The sequence below is a fragment of the Zophobas morio genome, unplaced genomic scaffold (assembly GCF_036711695.1).
Source record: "Zophobas morio isolate AGI-343-1 ecotype UQ-CSIRO unplaced genomic scaffold, CSIRO_AGI_Zmor_V1 ptg000021l, whole genome shotgun sequence".
Taxonomy (NCBI): Eukaryota; Metazoa; Arthropoda; class Insecta; order Coleoptera; family Tenebrionidae; genus Zophobas; species Zophobas morio.
This window is the reverse complement of record NW_026972126.1, coordinates 6,531,478-6,549,928: the sequence shown is the minus strand read 5'-3', so window position 1 is coordinate 6,549,928 and position 18,451 is coordinate 6,531,478.

The following is an 18,451-nucleotide window of genomic DNA, read 5'->3' as shown; positions in this document are numbered from 1 at the left end:
AAGACCGGGGCTAATATAGGTGGGGCTTAATATTTGGCTTTCTTTTTTACTTAATACACATAGTTTTCTTTGAACAACACGATTACTTAAGAACATGTCCACATGGTAATTTCTTTTTGAAAAATAAGGATTTTGGAGATAAGATTCGGCCCTCGGCCCACAATCAATAAAAAATGACCACAACTGAGAGAGGGTGGATGGGCGGGGCTTATATTTCATAATTTTTTTTTTAGTACACGAAATCTTCTTTTCCCAACCAGAAACTAAGAACATATTTAACTATCGTGTTGTTCAAATATAACTATATGTAGCTAAAAAAAAGTCCCGACCCCAATTGTGACGAATTTTTTATTCGTTGTCAGACCAAGGGGTGGGGCGTAATGGCAAAATACATACTTCCGTACGAAAATTTTTTTCATGTTTTAAGTTTCCTGTTGTCAAAAGAAGACTACGTATATTAAGAAGAAAGGGTAAAACCTTAGCCCCACCCACCCACCATATCTCAGTTGTAATGAGTATTTTTATTCGTTGTTAGACCAAGCGGCGGAGTTTAATTGCAAAATCCATATTTCTTTACAAAATGTTACTCTTTCAAGAACATATTTCACATGGTAATTTCTTGTAGAGAAATGAGGACCTTGCATCCAAGCTCCGCCCTCGGCTCACGATGAATAAAAAAAATCATCACAATTGAGACGGGGTGAGTGGGCGGGGCTTATATTTCGTACTTTTTTTAATATACGACATTTTCGTTTACCAACAAAAAACTAAAAACATATTTAACTTTCGTGTCGTTTAAAGAAAACTATATGTAACTAAAAAAAGTCACGATCTCAATCGTGCTGAATTTTTTATTCGTTTGTCACACCAAGGGGCGGAGCGTTATTGCAAAATACATGTTTCCCTATTTCTGTACAAAAATTTTCAACATGTTTGAAGTTTCCTGTTGTGAAATGAAGACCACGTATATTAAAAAGAAATGGCAAAATATAAGAAGGTCGAATATCATAAATAAAATCATTTGACTTGCTTAGTTATTGTCTATAACTCGGTACAGAGTTTATATCATATCTAAGTAGTGTCCTTATTTCAAATATGCGGCCAAAAAAATGTTTCATGGGGTTAGATTGGGTAATGGTGCACCTAAATAGTAATAATCACTGATTATTAAACAACGAAATCGTGCCATATACCTATAATAACAAAAAAATCTGAATAACTAAAGAAATGTTTTAATATGTCTTATTTTAAAATAGAAATATAGTCACGGGCATCTTAGAAAATATATCTAAGCTTATTTAATTCAGAACTTTCCTCGCCTCTGAGGTACAGTCCAACAAATTCAACTAAATACTTCATCATTCGCAAAATCAAATGATAAAATTTGATTTTGCGAAATTTTATTTATTTTATGATAACCCATATAAGTCAAAAAATTTAGATGACATGAGTCAGAGCGATCTTCGAGTTATTAAGGCGTTGTGAATAATATTTCAAACTCTAGATGTCTATACAGAAGTTTAATAACTATAGGTTCAGTATTAGGTAATTACCGTGGCTAGACAAAATATGCAAATACTTATTAAAAGAGAAAAATGAAAAACTATGGAATAAACATTATATAAACACTTAAGAATTTACAAGACCGTGTCTAAATTTGTCTAAAAAACTCATTTTTAACTTGGAGACTATGTTATCGTTCACTACAATCTTCCATCGTCTTAACTCTTTGTGTATACTTTTTTAATAAATTAATTACGTTAGGACAAGGTTGTTTTCTTTACCTTCTTACGCCTCAAATATCTAATAATCCTTAACGAATCGCCGAATTTTTTCTCACCTTTGCTTACACCTAAACTTAATTAGTTGATTAAAGGACCAGAGCTTGATTAATCTCCGGAGTAAGACCCTGCTGATGATACCTTAACACAACACAAAAAGATTCGGTTTTGTGTAAGAGGAAACCCCACGCATAGTTATTCCATTTCGTCGGTTACCTGGGTAAGACTCATAAATAGTTAAAAGGGCCTCCGACTTATGTATAATTCCGGCGGTGTACCGTCGACGATTGACCCACCGGACTGACCTATTACCCTCCTCCGTAATTCCGGGCTATAGTATCCGGTTTACCTATTTCCTGTGCTTTCTCTATTTCTTGCCAGCAAACGGGAAGAGCCTCATTGTGTGATCGGAGACATAAATATCCCTCCAACCAGATAATATTGTAAATTCGCGGGGTGGTCCATGTTGCGGCGGTATTTCATCGACGATAATCTTCCCTTTCTCCCTTTTTTAAATCTAAACGAATTTAGATACGGACGTTGCATAAATCATCGGCATATGCTTAGCGCATAAATAAAAAACGTATAAATCGGTCCGGGCATGTATTATTATTGCGCCGCTGAAATTGTTCCAGCTTTCAACTGAGATTAGATCGCATCTGAAACAGCTTTGGAACGACTAAATAGTCCGGGTTCTGCACCCAGAACGAGATACATTTAATATTATTTGCACTTTTATCGAGATGGGTGAACGTTATGTAAAGTTGATAAATTTTTCATTGTGTACTCTTTTGTTTGGATGAAATTGCGGGATCGACGTCCTTAGAGTGTTTCTCCGCAATCTATTAAGATAACTTTATTTAGTCGAGTAACGTACTTTGCTTAGATGGATGCATTTGGTAGACTTTGATCTCTACTTTACAAACATACCATAAATAATAGACATTCTTTATAAAGTCAGGTTACACAATCAACATAAAATGTGAAAAGGCTTGGCACTAGCAATAAATACGTAAGTTTTCCTGAAGCGAGAATTTTGAGTAGTAGATGTTATTGTACTAAATTATTTAAAGTTGGTTCAGAAAAAAGGAAAAAACAAATCTTAGGAGCCAAAAATGTAGCCGAAATAATATTATTCATGCTGGAAGTTATATTACGGAGTCGTCAAGTCGAATAGGGCAGTTTTCTGAAATTACTTCAGTAAGTAACATATACGTATCAGAGAAAACGTCAACACCTAATAGTATATTATACGAAGTTATACTTAATTGTATTATCCATTATACCAAAACTAATCTAATAAACATCGGTGAAATTTTGTATTGTTTACGCTTATGAGTTTATTTACTTTTTACTTTTCAACAAAAAACAAGCAGTGTTGGGCAGTATCTAGATACATTTTTGGGTATGTAGTATCTGTATCTAGATAAAATCGAATTTAGGCACAAAATATTTGTATCTAGATACAAAATTAATGGCGCAGATACAGATACATTTTTTTATTTCACTTTTTTTTCAGTAGTTATTAGTTGAGTTATACTAGTAGTACTTTTTGATACTTCATGTTGGTGATTTTGGTCATATAAACAAAAATAGAGGTAAGAGGTCCACTAATAGTGTTCTGTCACGGAAATTTTCATATTTTAAATACCATCATTTCCTACATTGTAGCCTTCAGTACTTATGCATCTTTAAATATAATTCTGAGGGGTAATAAATGTAAGCCATGGTAAGATGGTATTTTAAAAAACATAAACCACAATTCACTATTCACTTAGTTTTACGCTTATCGGGGCAATGCATTTTATCTGTGTACCAAAGCAACCCGGGTCCGATAGGCCCGCTGGTTGTATTTGTGTTATTAAATAAGAGTAATTTTAATAGTAAAAATATTTGTTTAAGGTATGTTATTATTTTTAGAAAATAATAATTGCGTGTTACATAATGATTAATTTTTTCAATTAACACAAATTAGTTCTGTAATCGACTAATCGAATGTTCAATACATACATTTCTCTCGCATAAATCGCATATTTGTTACTGTTTTATACCTTATTTTTCAGACAAATGTAGCATCTTTTCCTGTTGCCACGTGTCATTTCTTCACTTTTTCTTTGTTGGACCTAACGCGAGGCGGGCTTGGCAGGTCCGTTTTGCCCTAGAATATGCCGATTATGTTTAAGTGTAAATCTTGGGCAATTAAATTAATATTTTTACAAACCTCGGTAGAATAATTTATCGTGATATATGCTCAGAAATCGTGAAACGAGATTAAAATAAAATGAGTTTCAACAAAAATCTGAAAATTTAAAGTTGCACTCTCGTGATTCCGGCCTGCCAGGTAGCCTTTGATCCTATAAGGGGTTTAAATACCTTTCTAAGAAATTGTACTTATTTTGCCTTAAACGGAACCAGCAATTCTTCCTAAAATGTATATACCTGTCGCACCGGGATAGACGATTACCGGACATGGTCATAAAAAAAACATCGTAAGCCGACATTGAAGAATAATAATTTATGACAGGTTGCCGACAACAGACCTTCAGCACATAATAATCATTTCCCGTATTCTTTTGAAATATTAATTTTAATGCTGGAGATAATTATTAGATATACACTCAAACACAATTTGGATACTGTAGTATGGGAATAAAAACAAAAAAAATATTCTTTTTAAGTCTACGTAATAAATATTGCACAATTTGCGACACATCAAACAGCGAAGCGATGGCTTATTTGCAGGAAAAAAGGAAAGATTTTTCAGTCTTGAATAACTATGCTACAGTAAAATGTTTATTTTTTAAATTTAATACCACAATCCCTTCTTCTGCACCTGTGGAACGGGTGTTTAGTAGCGGAAACCAAATTCTGACACCAAGAAGAAATAATTTAGGTGACAATACGTTCGAAATGTTGTTAGTTTAAAAAAATTCATTAAACAATCAAAAAATATATAAACATATTTTCAGTTATTTTACTTCCTCTTGTCTTGTTAAAGCTCGTTTACTGTCGTCTGAACTAACTCGGTAAATTAGCCTTTACACGCACCCTGCCTGTAAAGCGTTAGCGTGGCAGCTTTACAGGCACCTTGCCTGTAAAACGCTATCATGACAGCACCGGAATCAAACACACATTCGCTGCGTCGGCCTTTTTCTTAATCTCACTAATACTGTGCTAATACTAACGTTAAAATCACCTTCAAACTCTTCATCTTCATCGAATTCCACAATTAACAGAGCTCAGAAACAAAATTAAACTATTTAAATTATTAATCGAATTTACAAATTGACAGTCCCGTTATTTTCAAACAATTCAATTTTCCATAGTTACCGGAGCAAACTATGAAAAATAACTACAATTTCTATGACTGTAATTTCAAGTAAAATTTCTACAGATGCCAAAGTTGTTCATTTTCAGGATTTTCAGCAAGAGGAAGTAAAACGTTGTACGCGGCTCGCTTGCAACTAGCCTTTACTGGGGCTCACCGGATTACAGGGCTCGCTCCTACGTCGCTCGCCCTGCAAACATTCCGGCTCGCCAGTAAAGGCTAATTTACTAAGCTTGCCACGTAAATAACTATTATTCGCCAAAGCTTCAAAAAGTATCTGTTTTCTTGTATCTGTATCTAGATACATTTCGAAAAAATCGAAAACAATCTGTATCTATTTACTTTTAAAAGTATCTGTACCCAACACTGAAAACAAGCTAAGATTCTTATTAGAACTGACTAACTCAATTGATAAGGTTATATTTATGCTTATCAGCATTTTCTAAAATGATACAAGGTCAGCACTAAGCACTCTGGTTGTAGAAGTAACAAGTGCAGGGTATCGTTCAGCTACGGATGTAAACTTTTAAACTCAATGACGTTTCAAACCCACAATATCGTCACCTTCGTCGATTCATAGTGTAGCATAACGTCTCTGATGACAATGACCTGTGTAACGTTCTGTATTTGGCCGCTAGTGTCTTTGTTATTACTGAAAATTTACTTTTCCCAATTGAGAAACTTGTAATATCTGATAATTATTTTGCCTTAGTTAATATTAATATTTTTCAAAATTTACAACGTGATTCATTCTGAAAACCGCTTTCGAATACAATTACTGTACGAAAAGCGCGTATGCTTTATAAACAAGCTTTCTCATTTTTGCAACAGTAAAGTAGATCTATTGTATTCTAGTTTCCCACCTGAAGGTTAATCGCTTCGACGCGATGTTCAGGGGTCTCATTGCACTGGCGGTTTGCGTGTGAGAATACGTACACAACGCACTTGCTTGCAAGCGATGCAAATGATCCACAAATTTATTCATTGCCCAAGAAAAAAAGCCTATCAAAGTTTTCACATCAAAAGTGTGCACGCTATAGTCTTGACGCACTCTACAGGGGCGGTTGCTCGGGTGCCAGCTTTCTCCTCGCCGAGGTCACTCTAATTAGAGAAACGGATAAACAAAGAAATCAAACATCGTTTCCAATGAAAAATAACGAATTTTTATTTCCTTCTCGCCACTGGTCTAAGTTAGCATAAAAGAAAAATAGTATCTCAGCAAGAAATTGAGGTTAGGTGTGTTTAAGTTGTGGTTGGCTGCTTCGCACTCAACTTAAGTCTTTGGTGAGATCGTTTAATTTTATTCTGGACAGACTGGAAAATTTCCTATTGCTGGTGTAGTACTTTTTCCACTGCAATTGGTGAGGGTGTGGTTGTTGCCTGTAAAAATCCAATTTTGTAGTTTAATGTACCAGCCACCACTACTTTAACGAAGATCTATTATCGCTTGACTTTTTGTTTATGCGTGATAGGTTGAAAAAGGTGAAGGGCTGCGGGTGACGGATGATATGCCCATTTTTCCTTCAAAAAAACAACTGGTAGTTCTTAACGCTGCCGATGATCTTCAAATAACAGATTATTTCACTGCTATTCGCCATATTGTTAGACCTAAGAAAGTTCTGTTTGCGTCGAAAATGTCAAAAGGAAGGGTTTGCATCTATCTGGGTATCACATTCTTGGTTGATGAGGATGTTTCTAAATACTCGGCACATAATTATTAAGAATAAGATAGTTAATGTGCGCTGATTAATAAAATCTAGCCCGTGGTATCATTATATCCAATACGTTCTTGAAAACTTGATCAAATCGTTTGGACTTAGGTATAATAGTTTCACAAATATCGTTTATTATTGAACTTTTATACAACAACAATTTATATACCAGTTTATGCGGTATACCAAATGGTAATATTTCTATTAGAGAATTGTTTAATTCCATCGGAACAATATGGATTTTCTGGCAGGAAAATCTATAGAAGCAAGTCTTCTCTGCTGCATGTCCAAGTGGATTAAAGAACTGAATGTGGGGAACATAATCGATGTTTTATATTTTGACTTCTCCAAGGCGTTCGACAGAGTTCCGCGATATCCCTTGCTGCTGAAACTTAGACACCTCGGTAAAGTGGAAGTATTTCTGGGTCAGCCGGTTCAGATTTTAAGTGGAGTTCCGCAGGCCTCAGTTTTGGGCCCTCTGCATTTCTAGTTTATACTGCTGAGTTAAAAAATGTTATAAAGTCGACGTTTGCAATATACGCAGACGACATAAAGTTGTATAACATAAGTACTCGTATAACAATATGATTATCAAAGAAGATCTTGGTGACATACTGAAATGGCCCCGGAAGTGGTTGCTTCCTCTTAACATGGTCAATTGTAACGCTCTTTGTCTCGGTGGTAAAAACCCTAAGACTACCTATAATACTGCTGGAAATGTATTGGCTAAGTCGGATTGTTCCAGAGATCTAGGGGTTTTAGTAACGTATAATAATCTGTTCTGGTCATATCAAGTAGCAAAGATCGTTGAAAAAGCTAACACGATGTTATTCTGTCTGAGAAAAATAAAAGCTTTTCCAAGACTAGCGTCTAAAACGTTCGTGAAATCCATATTGGAGATCGCCAACTCCATATGGGCGCCTGTCTTGCCATGTTGGAGTCAGTTTAACGTTAACCAACGAGAATTCCGTTCGGCAAAGTTCGTCCGTAATATGCTAACTGATTTGTACTGATGAGGTTAACGAGTTTGGCAGAAAGACGTATAAGAGGCGACTTAATTACAATCTATCAAGCCCTGTCCAACGAATAATCCCCTATTGGTCATTTATTTACAACTCTCTCAGACAGTACTTTTTGGTCAATAGAGTTTTCACACTCTAGAACTTGTTGCCTGAAAGCGTTGTTAATTCGCAGGCAACAAAAGAGTTTAAAATAAGGTATGAAGCACACCAATCTCAAACCCTTTATATCTGAATTTAATTGCGATAATTCCGTTATTCAAAGTGCAGGTATAATAGACACTAATAATAAAGAAATATAAAGAAGGCTTGTCAGCCGGTGCGGACTCCCTTGAGGCGTTTCTTAACTGGACGGGGTTCCTCTTGACTTTGACGGCAAAGGTAAGGACACACTAGACCGAAAAACAGGATGTACGACGGAGGTACCACGATGGGCGGTGGTTATCCACTGATCCGTGCCGCAGCAAAAAAACGGCGATTGATGCTACAGACAGAGTCATTAGTAATGATCGCATCCCGTGGCCGTGGTCCTAGGTATGGATTGCCGAAAGTACCCAAGCCCTTGAACAAAGCGGAATTTCGATAAATGCTGATCTGTATTAACAGTTGTAAACCAATCCTGCCCTTCTGGAACGGTTTGGGTACTTTCGGCAGTTCATTGCTAGTACCGGGAGGCGGTCATTCATTATTAATAGCCCCATCTGTACGATGATACAGGTCAAGAGGTATGGGAATCGTAAAAATAACGGCATAATGGTGTGCAGTTCCCCACGTAGTTACGGTGAAGCAACAAGCAAACGGAAGGAAGTCACCCACAAAAAAAAAACAATAACTAAAACCCGCGGGTCTGTCGATGACGGTAACGGGTATTGCATATATCGTAATGGAGGGTGTGGTGTAAGTCAGCGATGTACCCTGAACCGACTAGCGCTGCTGAGACACACCTGGCCGTTCTATACGATCAGGTCGCTTTCAAGCCGCGGGGGCGGTGCCTTCTACAGAGCGGTTTGCTCGAGCGGTAGTTCCCTTTCCGGTGAGGGAGCATCTTGGAGTACTCTAATCCGGAGAAACGTATCTCCAGATGTCTTGTGAGCGACTGTGACAGAAATAAATAATACTACGGTTAATAGTTAAAAGAACAAACGACCTTTATTTGCTGCCACCAGCTACAGAGCGTATCCTATTCGGTATTACCATAGGACCTATTTTATGGAAAAAAAGAGGCGAAAACACAGGCTCTCTTGCTCTATATCAACTCCCACCTTCGCTGATGCAGTTTGCTTTCGCGAAAGGAAGCTCTGATGGAGGGGACCAAAGCCTGCAGTTCCTTTTAAAAAGACTGCAAAATTTGAAACCGGGTACTTTTGCCGCCATTGGTACCAAGATCCCGGGACGTGAAGGTGGGGAGTTACTTTTATCTCTCCCGCCATGTAGAGGTGTCGACGGAGAAAGCGGCAAGCTAGCTGCCAAGCCAGACCCGCCGGTACCCGGGCCATGATGATCCTTTTGACGGGCCCGGATTAAGTGTAAGGGCACTACTGGTTATCGGGCGCATGGAGAATTCAAGGTCCAGTCCTTCAAACTGGCTAGGCTTAGGCTTTAAAGGTTGTGAGTTAGTCTTAATCTATTTATATGGGAGGTGGTTGACAGCTAAACTTCTCTTGAATGCACTTATTTTCATATCTAACAGTTTAAAGCCCCGGACCACAAAGCTTACTAAGTATCGAAGTGATGCATTAGCCAGGTCTACCAGTACCCGTTCAACTCAGGAACACGTTGCACTGATGCTGGTTGAGTGTATGAAAGACATGTGTGAATACTTGTTATATTCAAATATTTTCGACAAAATTTCTGTGTCTCTGAGAATAAAAATATTTCATATGATAGATTCTTTCTTAAATATTGATGTATGTACCAGACAGGAAAGTACACTATCCAAACAGTTGGAATCCACACTTTTTAAATGCTTCAAATAAGGTCTTCTATTATTTTTAACTACTTGAATTGCAATCATATAGTAAACACAGTCTAAGACGTTTTTCAACAACTCTGCTGACAACGGCTGGAAGTGGTATCACAAGAGTGAGGCACTATAAAGCGTCGACCGTGGAAATCCTCCACCGTAGCAAAGGATTACATGCAAAACAAGACCGAGATAGCCGATCTAAGAAATCTCAAAGCCAATGAATTGGGTAAATTTATTTCTGTTTGTAATCCTTCAAACATACCATACACTAATGTAAATAACAGGCGATAAGAAAAACCTCTGGTTACTTGTTGATCGTCTTTTGTCCTAAAACATATATTTGCATTTACAGGATATATAAAAAAAGAGGTGGTGCAAACTTGAATTACAATTAATTTCGCCAAGAAACACCAACAACTCGGTGAAAAATCCAAACAACAAATGTGAATATAATAAGGAATTCGCGCATATTTGGTGGTTCTTTAGGACTTACGTTCTCGAAAAAAAAAAGAACGATCAACTATTAAATAAAAACTTTTTTATCGCTTGTTGTAACATCAAATGTCCTTAAATAAAAAAGGGCTTGTTACAAAACTATTAAAATGAAAATATTTTAGTGTTTCAAATGCTATTGCTAAAACTATAGTTTTTATCTCACTAGTGAATTAAAATCACTTTATACACCACCACTAAATATGTTTTCTTTTTTGAAGCTGTTGTATAAAAAAATAAACACCAATTTGACGATTTTTCAGATTTTGAACTTTATAACGTAAATAATTACGTAACATAACATTGAAATCTTGCCGAAAAAAATCACTTATATATACGATGTAATCTGAGAATTAAGAGAGATATAATGTAAGGATATGCAAACTTTAAAACAAAAGGAAATGTGGACTGTGGTCCCAAAATAAAAAATATTCGCGCCATGACTACGAAATAAAATAACAACATACATTAAAAATGAAGACGATAAACAACCAACAACTCACTAATGACGGAATATGTGGATAAAATAATGAACGCACCGAACAAATATGTTTCTTTAGGTAAAATAAAACTCCTAATTGGCAACAAAAAATATGTCCACAAATTCTGGGGTGTTGTAATAATTTTTTTAATAATAAGAGTAACAAGGGTTTTCATGGTTTTAAGTTTTTTTATTCGCAAAGTTATAATGAAAACATTATATGTACAAAAAAAGTTACATAATTTAACGTGCTAATAAAAATAAAATATGAAGACGATTGTTTAGCTATTTTTTTTCAATTTACTAACTTCCCAACAATCATAAACTATACATATATAATACGGACAAAAAAAAAATGGTCGAAAATTATTTCTACAGAACTTCCCTCGCCCATAAAGTACCATCAAATTCAGATGTTTGGAGAAATTAAAAAAAAATATTTTGCGAATTTTATCTTTTATGACAACCATTACAAGCTAAAGTAAAGGTAGTGAAGCGTGCTACGCGTTTGTTTCAATTGAGTTTTTCCATTACAAACTTTTGTGAAGACGTCATCAACATTTTTGCCAGGACACGTATATTAATTTGGATACATGCAGTGTAGTACATATTAATAAATAATAATAACGGTACTATATTCCCAAATTTTCGGGAAAACAGAGTCAGCAGTTTTTGAATCTTGATTTAATCAATAAAATAACGAAACAATTTAATCACGTCCGACATGTGTAGCAGCAAATGTGCAAGTGAACTGAAATGCATTTATAAGTACTGGTAATTTAAACAAATAGCGATAACGCCTGTCGGCTTGTAAACGTGCGAGTGAAACAGGAAACTAAACTAAACGAAAGTTTCTACGCATTGTAATAACTAGATCATAATGCGATATTAAATAAAACATTGTATTTTAGTTCGATTTTCGATGTTGACCGACAGGCAGACGGACGGACAGACGGAAACTGAGCATCCATTTCTTCGTACACTAGGGTCATAATTCATGACAGGTCGAAAAAACGTAACAGAAGAGAGAACTTAAAGCAACAAATAAGAACTATAAACGTTGCTTACAAACTTAAATGAATAAGATGAAGCGATACTTTCTGAAATGGAATTATACTCTATGTCAATTAAAAAGTTTCTACAAAAAGAACTGTAACATCAAAGCGGGTGTTGGCGTGAGCAGTTTTCGAACTGGAAATTATCATCAAACTGTGAAACTTAAATGATCTGTTAGCCTATTATGGACAGTAAAAATTGCGAACTTAAGCAACACTAAAATAATGCTAAAAACTAAAATATATTAAATATGTTTTCGTAATGATTTGATATTGCAAATTGCAGATACGCTTCAGACACAAGTATTTTCATAATGGAAAACTTTACAAATTACTTAACAAAAATTAGAACATGATAAATGATCCTTCCCATAAAGTTTTGAAGGAAAACTTATTTTTAAACTTGTTTTTTTATAACACAATCTCCCAAGTTTGTGACATTTCTGCATAAAATAAATGGTAATAGCCCGTTATTAGCCGCAGATTTTGTGTGACAGCTCTAACAGTGTTTCATGAATTTAATATCTCGACACACCACTGCGAAATAGTGGTAGGTTCGCAAGATAAATAAGTATCCAAAAATACATTTTGTCACAGAAAACTACGTCTTTCAAGCAGAGTCTTGCTCGATTGGCTCGGATATTCCTTGATTATTTTCAAACATAAGATATAGAGAGCTTTTTTCTTTGAGATAGATGAAACAAGAGTATTTTCTTTCCTCGAACGTGAAATGTTTTTATTGACATTGAAAAATACCTTCTCCAGCTTTCAATATCAGTACACTTCTATTATTTTTTGCTCGATTTTTATTTCCATATTTCTTCAAGCTTTCCGATCTAATAAGCGTCCTGTCCGTGTTTACGCAACGACCAAAATGACATTTCACCGACCCTAAACTTTCTTAATCCCCAATTTCGGATAAAAATCGCCCAAAGTTTTGTTCATACCCTCATACTGAAGCGTGAATTCATTCGATTCGACGAAGTAGTTTCCAAGTTGCAATCGACATACACTAATTTAACAATTCACAGGCAGAACCCGTACGTTTTTTTACAAGAAAACGGAAAACTCGACGTGCAGACATCTGAGGCAAACAGGTTCGGAGTATTTGTACACAATTAATTTTTTGCGAGTATTTCTCATCGATTTTTAAATGCAACGAAGTGTTCGTGTGGAGATACGTATATGTTTGCGTCGCCGATGAACTTCTCTAGCTTCGAAGATTGAAGCAAAAAAAAAAAAAAAACTGATCCCCGATCAATAAGTAAATATGGTATAAATCTGTCAATGGCTTCTCGTATCCTTTCAATCTGGCAGTGCTGGAAAGCATAGAATCCAAGTGTTTTCAAGTAATCAAAAGAGTCAAGCTTTACCAAACAACATTCTGCTACATCCTATAAGCTTTAAACAAATTATACTTAGATACATAAGTTTTTAACTCCTTGCCTTGTTTATTTATGAAACAGACATACCGTACTTATTTTTCTGAAAAATATTTTTACTCTTTTACTTCCTAAACGTAAGCTAAGAAAGTATTGTAATAGCGAATGATTATTTTTATGTTTCCTTGGCGTTTCATAAACCCTAGAGTATGAAAAAATAGGTCTCCCCTTTCCGTCCATCTGTCTGTCGTCTGTGTCGACTTTTATTAGACAGATAAAAATTTTGCATGGTAAATGTTATTTAAATTTTATAGAATTACCGCTCCTTTGTAGTTTATGAATCCCATTACGAAATGATTTTTTACTCTAGGCATGGAACTTTCGCAAAAAAATAAAAATTGTGTAACAATATTCTACATATAGTAACATAAGAGAAACATTGACTAATCAATCTAATCATTCAAGAAATTATGAGACATAACGTAGTTCCCTACTGATATTTTAATAATACATTTAATCTCAATTATGCTGTTAACTGAAACTGAACAGATTAGCCGCAATTAATAATTAATTCTAATTAAGATATTTGTACACAACAAGATTCCAAAACTTGTTACAGTAAATAACAAAATAACTAGAATTTGCAGTTTATTGTTACTCTTTATTGGCACACACTTCACTGAATATTCTTGAATTAAGTATTTAGTTCCTTATATACATACAAATTGAAAATGCAAAATTTAAGTTTTCGAGCTGATATCTTTGCAGGTACATAAATGCAGTTTGCACGTAGCGGGAAATGAGTTTGGAGATGGCTTGTTTGTGGTGTTCTTATACAGATAATACAAAACTTCTCGAGTTAAATTGGACATTTTGGAATGTTTGCGAAGCCAAATTTTCAAAAGTCTCATATAGGTTGACTTAATATCTATCCAGAGGATTGCATGGGGAATTTTGGTTTAATACATTTATTCAAATGCTCAGAATCTCTAAAACAATCCACGTTTTATGATTCAAATATTTGCCCAATGTAACAGCTGACTAAATACTTTTCCAGCGAGAGTAAACTACGGTCATTACCTTACTTTGACCAATATACAGGGTTTTTATAAATAATTCTAAGGGCGTAGTTAGCTATGGATTTCAAAATTCCCGCTTCGCTGAAATTATACCTCATTATGACAGTTCTCACTTGTGATTAGTGTCATTTGTAACCTGTCATTTAAAGTCATCGGTTTTATGGTTCTAATATTGTTCAAGTGTGAATTACAGTAATTCTCGTTGATCCAGGCTCAAGACAACAAAACAGTCGTTTTCAAAAGTCTTGATGCTTGCGTACGAAAATCTTGTTTCTGTGCTAGAGAGCAAAGGCCGTGAAAATGGTTTATTCTTGTCACGGTTGAGTTTTGACTTCCGTGATAAGCCACATTTCTTCTCTCCTTCGCCTCTTCATGTACGGTAAAGCGCGCCTGTAAGAAGGCAACCAGTAATACATAGCTGGTTTGGGAACGCTCTGCCCTACTAGAATTTTTAATTTAAGCTTTATTTTATTTACTTAGATTGGAGCACTTACGAGAGGTGATAAGATTTTACATGAGCGGGTCCTGAGTTCCTTAAATTAAGCCCTGAACTTTATCCTGTAGGAGGGAAGCGTAGTTGACGGGCAAGGGTTGTTGGCCTACGAAGAGTTCGAAGGCCATTTCTGTTTGCATTGTAAATACGACTCACCCGATGTTGGGGGTGGCTTTCCTCCCTCTTTGCCTTGCTACTCCTATCGTTTTGAAATTCGATTTGCGTTATTTTGGCGCGTGTATTGCTGTTGACACTTGGATTAGGAGGTTAACTGAATGTCAAAAACTTGACAGAGGTTGTACGCAGGAGCAAAGCAGCGGAAGTTGAACTATGTGTCAAATTTGAAATAGTTAGCCCTTTTTCATCATAGCCTTTATGGCGGAAATTTCCCGCCTTTCTCCCCCTTCAAGGAAAAACCTTCGAGAAGCCGGGGTAGGGTTTTTTAACATCCGTTTTTGAGTCGCCATTAGTCTCTTTGGTTGGAAAATTTTTGCCACGTGCGGGAGTGCTGGTGCTGTCCAGGAATTTTGAGCAATTTGCGCTCGCCAGTGGATGGGATTGTCCGGGCAAGCACCGCCCAGTTAGACTCGGTCCAGGAACGACGTCCTGAGGGACATTTGTGAAGGTTCCGGCCAGTCTTCGGATTTGTTCCGGATTTTGGGGCCTAGCTGCGTGCCAAACACATTAGGGTCGCCTGCCACCAGAGTAAGACCAGACTATTTCGATTTCATTACGCTACAACTGTTTTTTCCCTCCTTGCAGGACCCTTTTTTTTTTCCTTTTTCTTTTGTCTTATCTTCTGACTGCTGTATTGCTTATCACTACGTGATTTTCGCCTGCGAATCTGATCCCTGTTGACCCCCCTGGTTCTTCGACGCCGTGAATTGGAGATCGCTGTCCGTTCGACACTTTGCACCCCCCGGAGCAGCCTGAATTTGCATTTGCCACTTCGAGACTGTCGTCAGACTTCGCCGATAAGGAACAAGGTCAGAGCGTATCACGCAGTTGATGTAGTTGACATCGTGGCAGTAATTCTATTGATAATTTAGTTAAGCAAGTTTCTTTTTTTTGTTGTCCGCTCTGTAATGTAATCGGGTGCGTACGTATTCGTCTAGGACTTACGCGAATTGCGCCTGCGGAGTTTGATCAAACGGCCTATGGTGGAAGCGTAGTAATGGTAGTCGTACCGATTACAGTGGCGGCGAGTCGGAATAAGATTGCAAGTACTTAATTTAAATTTCACCTTGTCAGACGCTGCTGTGCTGGCGTTTACTATTTACTTAATTATAATTAATTGATTATTTTTTTTTTCCTTTTTCTCAATATACAACTCACACCCACATTTCTTTTTTTTTACCCGATAGTTCAGGTCGGCTCGAGAAGTGCTTTAGGTCCAAGCACTTCCCACCACCGTTTTGCCGGAGGACCTTGGCGCCCAATTAGAGATTAAGTTACGTATCGTTTTCCCCTGATTCAGGCCAAACCTAATCAACCCTCGGCCCCTGAGCGTAACAATAGCCGGCACCAATTGCCACCAGCTGGCCCTGAATCGGATTCGACCTTTTGGTTAAAAATCGTGTGGCAATTTTGGCGCCCAACGTGGGGCCCTTGATTCACAGGGTGTTCGATTAAAAGGACACTCGACACGAGATTTTGAAATTTGGATTTCTTTTTTTTGTTTGTGCGGTGTGAGTTGTTATTAGAACGGTCGGCGAAAACAGCTAGCGTCTGGTTGAAGTTTTTCTTATAGGTTACGATCGGTCTCGACCTTGATGATGGCGTTGTCGCTGAAATATGAAGTAAATCGGCTGTCTGGGGACGAGCTCGCGTACGAGCTGCTAGTCCGCGGGATAACAGGCGTGGAGACGGTCGATCAGATGAGGAAATCGTTGAGGAGTCTCCTCAAATTGGAGAGGGCTTCTTCCCCGCTAGAGTACCCAGTGTACTCGATCAAGTTCGACGAGGATGTGACGGTTCTGCGGGACAAATCGGTCGAGATACGGGAGTTGTTAGATTGTTTTGAAGGGGAGCGTGACGGGCCGGCGCATTTGAAAATTTTAAGTAAATTGGCATGGGGACTTGGCAGAGCGAATCGGTCGCAACCCAAGTCTCCCGAGGAGAAGTCGGCCAAATCCCTCTTGATCGTCGAACTCCTGAACCTGCACTCGGAGGTTCAGACCAAGATCCGCCGCCGAGAGCGGTCGTTGATCAATCAGTCAGCTGTAATTCCCGACCTCGATATGTTGACATTGGAGAACGAGGGTAGCAGTGAGTCAGAAGTCGAAGACCTGGCTGTCGCGTCACCGGCAGCTCTACCCTTAGCGGACTCCAGCCATGTCGCGCCCAGTCGGTGCGGAAGTTACGCACCAGTCGCCAAATGGAACCTTAAGTTCTCGGGGGACGGGACGGAGATGTCACTGAGTGCGTTCCTGGCGCGAGTGGAGGAGCTGCGGGTGGCCCGGCATCTCAGCAAACGAGATCTGCTGGATGGGGCCATTGATCTGTTAACGGGTCGCGCATTGATCTGGTTTCGGGCAAACCGGAAGCGGGTGGATAATTGGGATGCCTTAGTGGCCCTGTTGCGGCAACAATTCCAGCCCGCTGACTACAACGACCGGTTGTTTGATGAAATTCGGCAACGTACGCAAGGGCCGGACGAACCGATGGGAATCTATTTGGCGGTGGTAGAGAATCTTTTTGACAGACTCACTTACGAGGTCCCGGAATCAACACGCCTCAAAATCGTGTTGCGGAATCTTGACCCATTCTACCAAGGTCAGTTGGGAGTCCGAACCATTAACTCATTCGCGGAACTCTTGGAGTTTGGTCGCATGGTGGAAGCTCGGAGATCCATCATGGAATCGTTTCGGCCCCCAAAGAAGCGTCATTCGCGTAGCCTTTTAGAACCTGATCTCGCCTACGAGGAAGCGGAGCTTGCAAAGCCGTCGAAGGGTTCTCGAAAGCCCGCCGCTGTGGCTTCTACTTCATCTGCTGCTGCTGGTTCCTCAGCGGGTGTCGTTTGCTGGAACTGTCGGAAATCTGGTCATGTTAAGAGCGCGTGTCAAGCCCCGAAGCAGCTTCGTTGTTACCAGTGTGGCAAGCAAGGGTTTATTTCGAAGACTTGCCCTGACTGTTCGGGAAACGGCCGGAGGGGACAGTAGACGGTTGCAATACTGTATCCCCTTCATCCCCATTTCCCCAGACTTTTGACCGCAACCAACTATTGTTAGATTTCATTCTGCAGCACGCGAAAGGCGACGAACGACCTTATCTAGACGTAACGGTGTTTGGGTGTTCTTTCCGCGGTTTATTAGACTCAGGTGCTTCTCGTACTATCGTGGGTGGTCCTGGATGGAAAATACTCAAGTCCTCGGGTATTCGTCTGCATCCGGTTACGTTGGAGTGTACTGTAGCCAACGGGGCTAGGTGCCCGTGTGTAGGTTTTGTTCGCGCTCCAGTACAGCTCATTGATCAGGTGCAGTGGATCGATGTTTTGGTAGTTCCTGAGGTGCCTCATTCGTTGATTTTGGGTGTCGACTTCTGGAAGGCGATGAGGATCGTACCCGACTTGCGACAGAGTGCGTGGCACTTTGCAGCCGAGGAGGAGAGTGCAGTTGAGTGCGGTAGTATTCAGGCTGAGAACACCTTGACCCCGGAAGAACG